Genomic DNA, 14,469 nt, shown 5'->3' on the forward strand with positions numbered 1-14,469 from the left:
ATTACCTAAGAGTTGTGTTTTGGTCTCAAGTTCCACAAGGAGTTGTCCTCCTTCATTAACCACACACTAGACGGTTGATTTCCATTCATGAACTTCCCATTCATCATGAATCATGTATTAATTTGGCTGCATTTACACATGAAGCCCTACTTTTGAAGAGTTCCATGATAACATTCAATCTGATACTTTTCTCACAAATTCTCAGCAAGTGGAAATTTACTAAATTTATCAAAACATGGTTTTCTCTCCTTTGTAATGTTAAAGAATTTAGGAGGCACAAGCATCTGTGGACAGGAAGTCAAATTGGGTCTACCATGAATGCTGTGTGAGGTCTGCTGGGTGCATTTGGTTGTAAGTGATGGACACTTCTGTTCACTCAGTGTCTCAGCAGTAGAGAAATGTGTTGGCTTCTGCATCGAGTCCTTACTGTAGCTACGTTCTTCAACACCTGTATATTTAAGGTCAGTCTCTCTGAAACCCCAAGTTTGTGAAATTTGGGTTGTTGTTGGGAAGGACGAGAAGAAAAATAGGCAAATGGACACTGGTGTGCAAGTAGCCAATATGCGTTCTGACACTTGCTCCTATGTCCCTTCACCTCGCTGCATCTCAGTTGGTCCATTAAATTAGGGGCTGGTCTGAAAACCGGAGTAAGTTCTCCCTAAGGATGATGTTCTAGATCTTTATCCTGTCTTTACATGGACGGTTTTTGTGAGGAATAAGCGAGCACTTTCTGGTTATTACTGTAAAGCTGAGGCTATAATTAGTAAACAGATAGCTCTGTTTAGAGTCAGTAAGTCAGCCTTAGTAACTTTCTTCCTACCCGTGAGTTGCAGATTTTGATGTAGAAAAGTAAGCAATGGAGGGGGTGAGGGAGGAACCCTAACAAAAAGCCTCCAAAGCTTGCTCTGACCTAGGGAGCAGATCTTCTGCACAACTTGGTTGTTCATTCACAGGAGATCTCAGAAGGTCTGGGCAGGACATACTTTTTTTTTTTTTTAATCTGTTTTCCTTTTATTTATTTTTTAATTAAAATTTTTTTAAAAGCTTTATTTATGCATACAGAACTGGGGTACAGGCAGAGGTGCAGAGGTGGTGAGAGGATTCACCAACAGAGAAAGAGAGGAGCAGAACAGGCAGATGGTTGAGGTACAATGCTGAGGGGAGCAGCCGGCAGGTCAGGAGAGGTCTGCTGCGCCATGTGGGTCACCTCCAGGGCCAGGGATCGAACTCACACTGAAGCAGCTGCAGGCTTACTTGCAATGCTGCGTTCTAATCTGTTGCGCCACCAGGGAGGGCTGGGTCATGCTTTTCTTACTGTAACGAAGGAGGCTTTGCTTGATGCTGGTGTCATGAAAGCGGCTGAGAGGTTTCGTTTGGATTCTGAGGGAGCTGGTGTTGGCAGAAACCAGACAATGACTAAATGGTGGCGGAATCAGATCTCTGTGGGTAGTTGGGAGTTTCTCAAGAACCAAACCACAGACCTCAACTTTTTACTTCACCCACTTTTATGGAGCCTTTGGCTAATCTTGAGACGAGATTCCAGTAGTGGCAGAAGGAAAACTCTCAAGGGAAGGTGTTGGGGGTTCATGAGGAAAGAGCTTCTTGGCTTTGGTATCATTATCTATTTGGGGGTCCATGGACTTGGAGTTGACAGGGTGCTGGAGATGTCAGTGGGCTATAGAAGCATCTGCTCTCAACCCCCAGTGTAAGGGCTTGTTGAAGATTCCAGAGAACCTTCGCAGTGTAGGACACTGATGTAGGGAGCGCAGCCCTGTGGTCCAGGAGATCTGGGGAAACCATTCGTCAGATGAGAAGTGCAGTCAGTGTATTTTCATTTGGTTGGCTCATTTTTGAATTATTTATAGAGCTGTGAAAGGTTGGATTGTGCCTTCATCTCATTCTCTGTAATGCAGCTTTTGGAAAAATACTTACGATATGGTGGTCAATGCCATTTCTTAGCTGTGGACAAATCACCTAAGTTTGTGTGCAAAGTGTAAGAGAGAAGAGAGGTGGTTTGAAAATGGCTTCTAGTCAAGTGTCTGTGCTGTGGAAGCATTCGATCAAAGCAAAAGCTTCAGATCTTTATTCCTGTGGTTACAGGATATTGAAAGAAGGTCCATTTGTCTATTGGAGAAAGAGTAGATTGTCCTGTGTAATGGGACCTTTCTAGCCAATTGTTCCTTCTGATGGTCCAGATGGGATGAGGCTGGACTTGGAGTTTCAACGCAGCCTGGCATTGTCAGTGATGAGGTGGCTTTTCTCAAAATCGTTGTGTGTTTACAGTTCAGATAGGAGCACATCATCCTGGTGTTTGGGTGTCTTGTAGCTTGGTGTGTCCATTTTGTGAATGGTGTCCATTTCTCCTTGAGCATCAGGAGCGAAGCCTAGACTGGGTCTCTATTGTGAGCCACTCACTAGAAAACTGCTATCTCAAACGCAGATCAAACAAATACCAAAAATCTTCAAAGAAGAAGCCCAACAGGTAGATTATCAGCAAGTCAGAGTCTGTGCTGCTGGGAATTAGATCTTGACTAGTGTAGATAGGACAGTGGCCTGACTAACAGTCTGCTCTGCAGACTAGAAAGCCTTGGGATCTGAACTTTTCATGTCACCTCTAGGTTGTCAGTGGCTGACCACCCGCCCATGACTTTACTTCTTTGAGCCCCAGTGTCCTCCCTGTAAAAGAGATGCCAGCACCTACCTGTGAGGGTGGAGTAGAGGGTGAAATAAATAATGCAGGTAAAGTTCTTGGCCTGGTGCCTGGCATGTGGGAAGCACTGGAGAGCTTTTGTTGTGTGTTTTATAGTCTTTGGATTGCTGTAATTGGGTACTTGGTGTTCATTGTTTTGGCTCCTGTTGTTCAGCTGTTTTGAACATCCTCAGGCAAACTGACATTACCTTGGGTTCTCCTCAGGAAGAGGAGGAGTCGGGTGGTGTTAGGACTGTCTCTCTGGACAAGCCAGGTTTCCCGCCAGTGAAGGCGGAGGTGAGTCTTTCCTGTCGACGTGTTACATGGAGGAGGCGATGTGCTCAGTTTCAAAGCAGTGTTTTGTCCACTTGTTCCGCAGCGTGGAGGCAGGAACCCAACCGGTAGGGTGCTGCACGGTAGCTGAGACTTCAGCAGGTGCCATCTTAGACTTTTCCATGTTCTCGGTTGGAACTGTGGAACTGGATTTTTTTTTTTTTAAGATTTTACTTATTTATGCATACAGAAATGGGTACAGGCTAGAGGTGCAGGGGTGGTGAGAGGATTCGCCAAAGGCATAGTGGGGAGCAGAACAGGCCAACTGAAGAAGTACACTGCTGAGGGGAGCAGCGGGCGGGTCAGGAGAGGTCTGCAGCGCCATGTGGGTCACCTCCCTGGTTGGAATCAAAGTCATGCTGAAGTGGCTTTAGCTCCTTAGTGCTGTGCTTTAACCCGCTGCGCCACCAGGGAGGGCCCCGGAACTGGGTTTTTTACTCATTGTTTGATTAAAAACAAACAAAAAACAACAGCAAGAGCTCTTGCACAGAAAGACTGACTTTTGACACGTTACAGAAGCATGGGTAGAAATCCTACCAATCAAGTGAAGAACAAACTGCCCTTGGAAGATGGTGAAGAACCTGCTTGTATATATTGCAGGATTTCTCTTTCTTTACTTCAGAGAAAAACTGTGTCGCACCTCAGACAGTAGCAATCTCTGGACAAGCCTTTGGTTCATGTGCAAGACACTGAAAACAACAGCGAAGAATTTCCTTAGCTGAAGACAGAACTTGGCCCAGACTCAGGTTGGCCCTAAAGCTCTGGGCATCCTTTGCCTTGCAGGCATAATTTTTCACACATTATGCAAATTCCCAGGCTGAGACCATTCATCCTCCCGCCCTCTCCAGGGGTGTGCTGGGCACACTTTAGCCCCAGACAGTTCTGCTTTCACTTTTGGTTAGGCAGAACTCCATCTGGTGGTATTTGAAGATGAGTGTTTTCTGTGGCTTTTTTGTGGCTCCTTTTCAAAGTATTCAAAGCAGTTTAAAAATACATCATGTTCAGCGATCTGACGAAGAATTAATGTAAGTACTTATTGGGGGACTATTTAAAAAAAATCTATTGCAACAGATTTGAAACTCCGCTAACTCTTACTGTCTTGGAAATAGATTTGAATGATTTAAAAAGGTTTGCAAAACACGGTGTTACTTCCCTACAGTTGTCATACTTTTGAACAGTGACAGTGGTAGCAAACAGCGTGGTTTATCAAAACAGAAGAGCTCAAATTCTTTATTTAATATTAAACAGGAAGCTGAAGTTGGCAACAGCAACGTGGTGGGTAACAGCAAACCTGCTGCTGTGTAGAGCCATGCCCACACCAGCCATTTTGCCTGTATTCTGCAAAGGCCGAATTTTCATTCAAAATGCAACCAAAAAGCATGACTGATACAAGCAGGTCCTGGGCGGTAAGGTTTGGATGTGCCCTGGTCCAGCTAGAACCAAAGGAAACTTGGAAGTGAATCATAAACCTCTCCGCGAGCTTCTGCACTTCTGTTTGGCTTCCGTGCAGAATTCTCATTTACCCCACTTGTGCCTCTGCTTGTTCTGTCTGGAGACCTGGGCTTCCTCGTGAGGTCAGCCTCTCTTTTCTCAAGAATATAATTTGCTGCTATTTTTAGAGCCTCATGATTGCTGGTAATAACTAATGGAAAAACTCAACAGAGAAATAAATGCGTAACAGCTGTGTCTGCTTAAACTTGATTAAAAGCAGTAAAAAAAAGTAAACAAAAGAATGCATGTGACAATAGACAAGGGAGAGAGAGACAAGTGTCTCTCTTCTCCTGAGAAGTTTTGCAGACATAACTTGTTCTGCTGGAGGCCAATGAGGTCTGTGTTTAAAGTTTACTTTACTGTTTGTCTTGAGCGGGATCCGTGTTGTCGTGAATAATTTATAGCCAGCATGAATGAGCTCATTAGTCACCTTTTCAGACTTTAAATGAGTTTTGTGGTTGTCATTACTCGAGCCTTCTGTGCAGCGCCCAGCAAAATGACAGTTTGGCAGTTGGCTGCCTTGTCTGCAGCCTCGCCCCTCCAGGTCTGCGTGGCTTTTGTATTTCATTGAAACCTTCCCTTTTGATCCCCGGGCTGGCCCAGGGGCTCTCACGTTTCAGATGCCTTTTGCACCCTGAGTTTAAATGAGAAGTTCTTCACGAATTAAAAACAGTCTTTCAGTTGTGCCTGCCAGAGAGAGCGAAGTGGATGGAAGGAGCTTTTCTAGCCTTTGCTCTGTATCAGCCCCTTTGTGCTTGGCTTGATATTCAAGTCACTCAAAAGCAGCAAGCCGGGGAGCGGTGGGGCTACTGAGCCAGGCCCTCAAGAGGTACCAGCATGGCAGGCTGAGGGTGTCATGGGCTTAGGAGGGAGAAGGACCTCTCAGAGTAGCTTTGCATTGCCACAGCCGTGAGCCCCACAGCGCGGGGCCGTGTGAGTGAAGAAACTCAGCAAATCTACCTGGGGCAGGTTTCTGGGGTTGGCTCCCCAAGCCCACATTTGTCCTACAAACCAGTAAGCAAGCTGACCTTTCAGGACCCGGCCAGCACAGGGTCCACAGCATGCCCTCGGAGGCTTGCCCAGGAGGCTGGTCCATGGCGAGCAGGAGTCCAGGCAAGCCAGCATGGGTGGGATCATTTGGCACGGATGTTGTCATTCATCCTTCCCTTTGGACCCGGCCTGGGCCATCTGCAGAGAGCTCTGACCACTCGCTGGGATGGCACTCCGCAGGAAGTCCAGGACGCCGGCCGTGTCATGCCACCTTGGCCCTCAGGGCCCTCTGCCAGCACTTGGGATGCAGGATGCTTGCCTGGGATGCCTCTGCCAATTGCCTGGACCCCTGTTCTGAGGCCTCTGGCGTGTACTATGAGCAACAGGCACTCATGGCTGCGTCACCCACGTGGGCAGCACCCCCTTGCGGGATCCATATTGTCAGACAGCTGGCCTTGCGCTGTGTGAGGCTTGTAGGAAAGATGCTCAGTATTCCTCTCTGGAAGAAATGCCAACTTAAAAAGGACGCCTGGTTGTTTGGGGGCCCAATCTTTGAAACCAGTCAGAGCCTTGTGATTTTGAGTTCAGAGAAATGAGGTGCCGGTGATGGTGTCCACAGAAAAGCTGGAGTCCATTTGTCCACTTCCTTCCCAGCCCCCACCCCTGCTGACGGTCAGCACTCACCCCCTCACCATCGATGGGCAGTTTTGCTTGCACCTAAATTACAAGATTAAAGGCTGAGCAATGTTATTTTTGGAAGGAGTGGGGCTGGATTTCAAAACAGAAAGTGTTGGTGAACTTCCCTGTCCCATAGATGAGAGATTTCAGATTTGGCTGTTGAAATCAGCTGAGTCAGCCAGTAATCCTAAAAGGAGCTCTGTATACGGGGAGATGTGCAGGAGTACCTCAGTCCATGTGCTGTTTCTCGGAGAGTTTTTATCAAATTGGGAGCTTTTACTTTGTTTTTAAAAAACATGATCTTAAAGAGAAGCATCGATTGTTTTCTTTCACATCTCTCTGGAAAAGTAAAATGAGAGAAGTTACTGCTTGGCAAGGTTCAGACGTTGGCAAACACAGCCATGCGATTGTGGTGCTTGATGTGCTCGCTGCAGACAGGAAAACAATAAAGTCTCTAAAAACTTCGGGGGAAGAAAAGGTTTGGTGATGCTACTTTAATCCGGAGAGCTACACGATACCAGCTGGAGAGGGAGAATGAAGGGCACTTTTTTCCTATTTAGTGGTTGCTCTTTTTGATCACCACTTGGCCACGTGCTAGGAGCAGCAGAGAAGTTTAAGACAGGCGCCCTGCCTCTCAGACACTTTCAGTCTGACACTCAGTATCTGGTGGAGTCTCTTTTTTTATTATTGCAAAATTATCCCATATTGCTTATGTCCCAGAAGCTGCCTTGTGTTTTTTTGCAAGCGGTACCTCTTCATTCACTTTTGCTGATGGAAAATGTCCTTCCTCCTCCTTTATTTCCTAATCACATGTTTTCCTCTTCTGAGTCCCACTGCTCCTGTTCTGCATGTCCTTGACCTCCAAGAAGTATTTTAAGAAGCCAAATGCGCTGGATTGATTAGAAGCTTCCCTTGTTCCTTCTGGCAACATGACTCCAAACTCCAGCTAGAGTGGGTTCAAATCCCAGCGTCATCCTTACCAGCTGTGTGACCTTGGGCGGGTGTTAACCCTTCTGCGCCTCACTTTCACTCCCCATCTGTAAGACTGGCACACTGAAAGTAACTACCTTGCCTGGTTCATGCGAGCCTAAAGTGAAGGACACTGCGAAGCCCTGCATGAGTCTGGCACTGAAAAAGAGGCTCTGTGTTGTTAATAATATTAAGTACAGTGATCCTCGTTAGATACAAAATACATATTTTATGAATTCCTGCATTTGCTATTTTTTTTTTTTTTTTTTATAAAACTGGTGCTTTCATGGTGGACAGGTGCAGCTTGGGGAAAAAAACATTGAGTTACTTTGCAAACACCCTCCAGCTGAACTCAACAACATACCCTTTGCCTTCTGTTGTTCTCATAGTGTGGCTTGTTGGGTACAATTTTGTGTGTCTTATTGGTGATTTTACTGTTTAAAATGGCACCCAAGTTAGTGCCTAAACACAGTGTTCCTAGTTGTGTGAAGGCTGTGGTTGCCTAATGGAGGAGATGAGCTTTGTTCAGGAACTTGTTAAAGTGCTGTCGGCTGTGAGTTCATGTTATTGATACATGTCAAATAAGGTGTCCTTAAATGGACAAAAGCAGATAAAATAAGGCCATGTTGCTGTGTTAACGAATATGTGACCAGCTGGTCTCAGGGGCCTGACCCTCGAGTCTCCCTTGGAGTTCAGTGTTCGCTAACTCAGGGTTTGTGGTTCTGTCCAGGACAAAGCTGCCAGGAGGAGCGAGCATGCACTTTCCACAGTGGAATCTGCTAGATCTGAGAGGCAGCTGCCTCTGGGCAAGCCCCTGCTACAGAAATATTCCTGGGAAGGCAGGAGCCTTAGTAGTGGTTCTGGCCATGTGAGGTGACTCAGCTGGGCACGGATTTACTATCAGATTAAAAACAATTACGAAAAAGGTGCAATCACATTTGGTCTTTTATAAGGGTGAGTTTTTAATAGAAGATCAGCCTGGAAATAGAGCGTAAATACCCCTCCGTCCTGTAATTCATTTAAAAAAATTATTTATTTATGCATACAAGTACTGGGGGTAGAGGTCAGAGGTGCGGGGGTGAGCATATTCACCAGAGACAGCGTGGGGAGCAGAACAGGCAGATTAACTGAAATACACCATTGAGGGGGAGCAGTGGGGAGAGAGGAGAGGTTTGTCATGCCATGTGGGCCACCTCACGGGCCAGGGATTGAACTCACACTGCGGTGGCTGTGGTTAGCTTCATAGTGCCGCACTTTAGCCCATTTGCCTCCAGGGAGGACCCACTTCCCCGGTAATTCTTAATTCAAGAGTATTTCCCATCATCTTTGGACCTACGTAAGAGTTGACAGAGAAAGTTTAATGCTCAAAGCCTACGAATTGCACATCTTCCCAACAGGTTTGTCTTCCTTTTCATTTGTCTAATTTTAACTGAGTTTGGGCATCTTTTCTTGGGTACATTCCATTTTTGCTTTTCCCTTTCTGAATTGGACCCTGTTGTCTTTAGGGTGATAATTCTCTTTTCTCATTGATGAGAATGAGTTTAAGAGTTACACATTTAAAGAATTAACCCTTTTCCAGCTGTATGGTATTTCCTCTTTTCTTCAGTCTTGATTTATGCCCTTGCACCACACACACATTTTTGATTGTGATACAAATCAGCCAATGGCTTTTCTTTTGATTTGTTGAAGAGCAATGGTGCCCCGTGTGCTGTTGTGTGCTGTATACAAATAATCATTGACTTAATTTTCAACAACCCTAGTCCTGGCTCTTGCCGATACTCTCTCTCCTTCCACCCTTTTCTGGAAGAGTAGGAAACAGGGACTGAGAAGTAAGTACTTGGACCAAGGTTACCCCAAAAGCAGTAAAGTGAGGCTATGTATCTAGTCCAGGTTCTTAGGTGAATCCCCAGGTCGGTGCCCTCTGGCCTCGGAATTCAGCTCCCTGGGAAGGCGAAGGCGATGGTGTTCATTGTAGAGGCTTTATGCTGCCCACAGCGTCTCCCCATTCCTGAGCCCCAGCGCCAGCCTTTTATTTTTCCTAGGCCTGGACTAGCTAGATGCTTAGCAAATTCTTGACTGAATTTACTGACCAAATCTGGATTCTGGATCATCAACTCATGCTTGTGTTTATGCTGACAGAGGACTTGCCAGTTTGCCTCCAGCCAGTGACTTGGTTGGTTCGGTTTGGCTGGGGCACCCGAGCTTCGAGCTTCACTGCACCTGGTCTGAGACACCCTCAGCGTACATCGCTTTTTGTCTTCTCAAATAGGTCTCCTCGCTCTCTTCCCTGCTGGAGAAATTCAAATTAAGCCTTTCCTAGGCTCTGCCCTTGATCACCTGTCATGGAAACAGAATGTATCCGAGGAAACCCCCCAGACAGGAAGACCAGAAACTCCAGGCAGTGCTTGGCTCAGCCTTGAAACTCAGCGGGAGTTGCAGGGTCTCCTACTGTGTTGCTGGGTCTCTTCCATGGATGAGGAGCTAAGGAAGTGAGGGCTTAATATATATATATATATATATATTTTTTTTTTAAAGGTTTTATTTATTTATGCATACAGAAATGGGGTACAGGCTAGAGATGCAGGGGTGGCAAGAGGGAGTCACCAGAGGCAGAGTGGGGAGCAGAACAGGCAGATTGAGGAAGTGCACTGCTGAGGGGAGCAGCGGGCAGGTCAAGAGAGGTCTGCCGCGCCATGTGGGGCAGCTCCAGCTCCGGAGTGGGGATCAAACTTGCACTGAAGCAGCCATGGCTTGGCTTAGCTTCACAGTGCAGTGCTCCAACCCGCCGCGCCACCAGGGAGGGCCCTTAATATATATATATTTTAAGTCATTACACATAGCATTCTCATGGGCTATCTCGAAGAGACTTAGTCAACCCGTGATTAAGGAGTTATCTTTGACCATAAGCTCTTCTTTCCTCATAGACCATCATGGCACTGCCTCTGAAGACTCTCATGCATTCTTTTTCCAGTCTCACTGACTAGCCTCTAAGTCAGTGATTCTCAAAGTGTGGCCCACAGAGCAGCAGCAGCACCTGGGAACTGGTTACTGATGTGAGTCCTCAGGTCCTCGCCCAGACTTATCGAAGGAGAATCTCTGGGCTGGGCGCCAGCAAGCTGCCCTTTAATAAGCCCCACGTGCAATTCTGATGCACTTTCAAGTGTGAGAGCCACTGTCCTCACGGAACCCTGCCTTCGTCAGTGGAGCATTAGTACTATACTGGGTACTCATTGTAGAACATTTGCAAAATATAGACTAGTACGAAAGACACCAGAATTAAAGACTCCATAACACTAGTACTCAGAAGAAACCACTATTTTCATATTTCACCAGTTTTTCTTAAAACTTAAAAAAAAAAGGTAACAAATTATGATCTTTATTTTCTCTAAGATTTAAAAATCTTATGCACACAGAACTGGGGTACAGGCCAGAGGTGCCGGGGCAGTGAGAGGATTCACCACAAAGTGGGGAGCAGAACAGGCAGATGGATGGAAGTACACTGCTGAGGGGAGCAGCGGGCAAGACAGGGGAGGTCTGCTGCGCCATGTGGGTCACCTCTGGGACAGGGGAACGAACTCACACTGAAGCGGCTGCTGCTAGCTTGCAGTGCTGCACGTTAACCCGTTGGGCCATCAGGGAGGGCCTAATCTTTATTCTCTTTTAAATGGATTATTGCAATGCTTTCTGGGTGGTTCTGCCTGCTTTTCATCTTCTATTTTCTCCTTTCCTCTCCCCAAACTCATCTTAGATCCAAGTCCTCACTCCTCCTTTTTAAAAATATATTTGACATCCAACATGTCAGCATTTAAGGTGCACAGTATATTGATTTGGCACACGGATAGTGCATACCGTGGCTTCTGTGGCTTTTGCTAACACCTCATGCTCATAATGATCGCTTCTGCTGGTGTCGGGAACATTTAAGGTCTAGTCACTTAGCAAGTTGGACCTTTATAATAGTTTTATTGTTTGTGTATACAAGGCTTCTGGAACATGTTTTTTGCTAGTTGCAAGCCTTTCTTACTTTTCATTCGTTCTTTCTTGCATATTTCTGATACTACAACTTCTGGACTAAAAAATATGCAGCTTCTTTCCCCCAAGTTGGTACATCTAAACCGTGCACTCAGTATCTAAGGAGTTTTGTGATATGTTTCCACCCATCTATTTATATTCATGTGCTACAGCAACAAAAACCAGGTATCTCCGGCACCAACACAGCACCATGCCCTTGGTGGGTAATTGGTAAACATTTGCTCAGTGAACCAGCACAGCTTTGAACACAATCAAGTCATATTTGATAGATGTGTTTGTGTTCGGTCTTTTTTCCTACGTGGAAAAGCAGTTCGTGTTGTGCTTTCTTCAAATGCACGTGTCCGGGGCATCTCCAGGAGATTCTAATCCATGTGGCTTCCTAACTCAGATCCAGAACCCACCTGCCCCATTTCACGGGTCAAACACCAAACACCCCTGTGGGAGATAGCCTCCTTCCACAGCCGCTCTCCTCCTTCTGTTCCCCAGGCCTCTTGTACCAGACAGCGCCACCCTGCCCCTTGCCTTGGCTGTTGGGAGGGGTGGAGAGAAGGGAGAAGTTATCTGACTTGGACTAAGCCCATTGGACTGGTTCCCTGAGAATCTGAATTGCTGGTGGAAGACTGAAGATGAAGGTGGTAGTGCTGACAGCCAGAAGGTCTTTGAACTTGGTACAGGTAGCAGTGAGTGGTGTAAAGGAGCAGAGAAAGCCAACCTGAGAAAGGGAAAGAGGGCTGGGGAAGAAGCTGCCTGGTGAATCCAGCGGCGCAGCTCCGCAGTGCTGCCTGCCCCAGCCTGGCTGAGTTCCTTTCCATGCATCCTTCTCACTGGGGTCAGCTTGAAGGCTCCCCAAGGAGACCATTTTCAGGCCTGTCCCAGATGCCTCCCCTATTTGCAAGTCCTTTGGGTCTTTACTTGCATGGTCTCCCTCTGCTCATCTGTTCAGAGGCTAGTCTCCAGGGGGATCATGCGACTTTACGCTGAACTATCCATTAAAAAAAATCTTATTTATGGTCAATTAACCAATGATGGGGAAAGGCTTCAATATTCCAGGGCAGAGACACACTGGAGAAAAACGCACAGCAATCCAAAGGGAGTGGCATTACTTTCCGTGACCGAACAGGAAGCTGAGGCCCTATACCGATGGGGGTGATAGTGGCGTGCCGGCCCCCCCTTTCTCAGATACTTCTGTGTTGTCTGGCCCAGGCCCAGATGGGGCTGTACGACGACGTATTGAAGTCCCCAGTCAGGAAGTAAGTGCCCAGAGTGAGGAAGGCATGCAAGGGGGTGTGCTGTCAAGCATCTTTTAAAAAGCAGCGGTTTCTACAGTTGCACTTGGTTTCTTTGGGACTCTCGGGGGCTAAGACACTGAAGCACTTTCTGAGCCTTCAAGAGGGCAAGAGAACAAGGTTGCTCCTTAGCAATCTGTCCCCTGCATCCTTCTGTCAGGGAGCTTGTCCCTGGGCTCGGGCGCTATGGAACCAGGGTGGGAAGGCCACGCAGGGCTTCCTGTGGCTTCCGGCAGCGGTCTGGACCCCCCATTTCAGACAGACATGTTTAGCCTGCTCTCCACAACAGGCAGGCTGGCCCGCCACTTCCTCTTCAGGCTGACACCTTCTCACACCTCTTGCCGCACTTGTAATGGGGAAGAGAAATTAAGAAATAGGTTTGAGACTGGAAGAAACCAGAAACAGGCAGAGGGAAAGGAAGGCAAGCCCATCAGAGGCACCTACCTCCCCATATCCTACCCTCTGCTCGGGTTTCTCTCGGCCCCAGGCTTGCTTGTTTTCAAGTTTTGTTCCCGGGTTCAGGTGTTGGAGGCTAGGAGGCTAGCAGCTTGCACGGAGAGCTGAAGTGGTAAACTCCACCTGTGCTATCCTTCAGCTTACATCCCCTTATTTTGAACTCCGAGAAAGGAAAGAATGGGTGAAAGGAACATGCCACACCTCTACTTATGTAAAGAGATTTTTAGCTTGGGTGTAAGTGGCCTTGGGGTGGGGAGGGTGAGGAGCGGCTGTTGGAAGAGGACTATTTCTCCCTCTCTAGGCCAGCCAGGGGCTCTGGCTTTGGTTCTTTGGATGGGAGATTTAGTACCCTCAACTGAGGGGCTGATGACGTGTGGACCAGACTGAGCTTTCCTCCTGCCAGCACTGACCCTTAACATCCCTGGCTGGAGACTCAGAAGATGAAGTGTCTTTCCCGCTTCACACCTTTTGCTTATTGACTGTAGGTAGGTCACCCCAAGTGCTCAGTAATTGAAGGGGGGGTGGGGCTGATGACCTCAGGCTGCCCTTGGGCCTCCACCCCAGAATCTTGTGCTGGCTGGGAGTTTTCATGGCACTGGTAGGGTGATTCTGTAGGGGCAGCCTTGGTGAAGACTTGCCTGCCACCTACCACCTTGAAACTGTTAGGGGAAGGCCTCTCAGTTGGTGGGGGTTTCCTTGTTATTTGACATTTTCAGAAGTGATTTCGGAAGCCCTGTGCTTGCCCCTTTCCCTCCCTTTTGGCTTGCAGTAGGTGTTACCAGCAGCTGGCTGGGGTTCCCGGGAGGAGCAAGCCCCCTGCACACTGCTTCGCTGCAGATTTCCGGTAACTCCCAGTGGACGGTCCACTGACTGGTGGGTTCCAGGAGGGGCCAGGGCCTGGGATAGTGTGCAGTCACATTCATTTGTGTCACCAGCAGGGTGTCCTGTTGGACTCCCCTGTCATCTGCTCCTAAGGCAGCTGCTTGGTGTGGCTTCAACAGGGGTGGCCAATCTTTGGAGGGTCCTAAATACTTGGCATCCTGGCTGAGCAACGCTGTGAACTGTCCAGAGTTCAAGATGTGAAGGATGTGAATGAAGCTTGTTTCGCTCTAGGCTTGGAAGTCTTGTGGCGAGTTGGCCACAGCCGGCTGCAGAGGCTCGGCGCGCGGCCTTTAGGACGGGCCTCTTGCTCTGTAATGGCCACCCCCCCTGCCTTGGCAGACAGGTGCCCGCCCATGGCACCAGGGGCGACCACCGGCAGCAGGCGGCTGTGGTGCCTTTGTGCCTCTCCTCTGGGAGGGGCTCAGGGGTCGGCGGCCCTTGGAGTCCCTCCTGACTCGGTGTTCAGAGAGGATCGGAATCTCCTCTCCCCCTCGCAAGCCTCGCCCGCATCGTAATTCTTTTTATTTTTACTTTCGAGCCATGTAAGGCAGGCGGAGGGTGGTAGAAGCGTCCTGGCCACACGCTGCCAGCTGCGCAGCGCCGGGCCGCCGCTGTGGCCAGAGGCCAGGAAGGCACAGGCCGCACAACGCCCGCGCCGCCCCACCG

At 48.0% G+C, this 14,469-nt stretch overlaps 1 protein-coding gene across 2 annotated transcripts in view; it reads left to right on the forward strand.

Moving 5' to 3' along the window:
* Positions 1-14,469, forward strand: part of FOXN3 (forkhead box N3) — a 349,499-nt gene that overhangs the window by 126,273 nt on the left and 208,757 nt on the right. The gene's annotated exons all lie outside the window — the stretch shown is intronic.

Source organism: Condylura cristata, unplaced genomic scaffold (genome assembly GCF_000260355.1).
Source record: "Condylura cristata isolate star-nosed mole 26May11 unplaced genomic scaffold, ConCri1.0 scaffold00013, whole genome shotgun sequence".
Classification (NCBI taxonomy): domain Eukaryota; kingdom Metazoa; phylum Chordata; class Mammalia; order Eulipotyphla; family Talpidae; genus Condylura; species Condylura cristata.